The sequence below is a fragment of the Arachis ipaensis genome, chromosome B04, assembly GCF_000816755.2.
Source record: "Arachis ipaensis cultivar K30076 chromosome B04, Araip1.1, whole genome shotgun sequence".
Classification (NCBI taxonomy): Eukaryota; Viridiplantae; Streptophyta; class Magnoliopsida; order Fabales; family Fabaceae; genus Arachis; species Arachis ipaensis.
In genome coordinates, this window is record NC_029788.2 from 11,750,509 (window position 1) to 11,752,139 (window position 1,631).

Below are 1,631 nucleotides of genomic sequence, written 5' to 3' on the forward strand. Positions count from 1 at the left end.
CAAAATCGTTTTTAAAATTCTAATCGTATCAATTATGTTTTTGAAATTGGAAAAATTGTATCATAGTAGTCTCTAAACCGTTTTTCGTTAACGATATGCTGACGTGGTTTGATGACGTGGATCTTTGGTGACACGTGTCACCTCATGATTTGGCTACGTGTAATGGTATGATGACATGTCGGTTAACGATACGTGGCATGCTGACGTGGATGGATATGCCACGTGTCGTATTGTTATTTGTCCACGTGTCATCCACTATGTCATCGTTACATGTGCACCAAATTGGTCCTTTACTTTGCATCAAATGACTTATTTTAGTCTCTGAAATTGAATTCCATGCACCAAATTAGTCATTTCATTAGTTTTTTCTCATTTTTTTATAAATTTAAAATTCTCATTATATATTTGAATACACTAATTTTAATTTTATCTTTTCACAAGTTATTTAAATACAAGTGTTTTTATAAAATATTTTTAAAATATTAGTTTTAATTATACAATTTTTTCTACAATATTTTATTAAAAGAATTATGTGACATATTGATATTGATTTAATAAAGAGTGTAAGTTAAGAGTATAATAATATTCCTTAATACAATTTTTTTAATATTTAACACTTTAATAAATATTTTAGGAATACTTGATAAGACACTTATTAACTAATATAAATTCATTATTCCCATCCATTTTAAGAATGTTCGATTTTTCATATAATTAACTTCTCACTAAATTAATAATATAGATTTATACTGTCGATTATAATAATTCATTTTATCTATAACTTAGTTAGGCGGCTTTTTCATATATTACACAATTAATCAATATAAGTACTTATTATAACAATGACTTGAACAGTATTAAAACAAATACAAATAAACACAAGATGTAATAATAAAGTTTTGGTTTTAGTTAACATGTACTCTAATGATACAAGTTAACATTATTAATTAAAAAATTTATTATAAAATATGTATAATAAAAAATATAATTAAAATTAGTGTATAAAAAAATATTGAAAATTTTAAATTTATGAAAAAATGAGAAAAAACTAATGAAGGGACTAATTTAGTGCATGGCATTCAATTTCAGGAACTAAAATGAGTCATTTGATACAAAGTAAAGGACCAATTTGGTGCACATGTAACGATGACATAGTGGATAACACGTGGACAAATAGCATTGTAACACGTGGCATACCCATCCATGTCAGCATGTCACGTGTCGTTGACCGACACATCATCATATCGTTACACGTGGCCAAATCATGAAGTGACACATGTTACCAAAAGTCTACGTCGTCAAGCCACGTCAGCGCATCGTTAACGAAAAATGGGTCAGGGACTACTATGGTGTAATTTTTCTAATCTCAAGAACATAATTAGTGCAATTAAAATCTTAAAGATGATTTTGGTGTACGGCATCAATCTCGGATACCATTATAAAAATTTACTCGTTAAGATGGAGCCTCTGATACTCTTTTACATACCATTGATGATTGTTAAATATTTAATATATTTGATTAAATTATTAGTAATTATTATTATATCAAATATTCGCTTTTAAATCAATTATATTTTCATTTTTAAATACACTTTAATAAAAATATATTTTAATAATTATTTTTAATAATT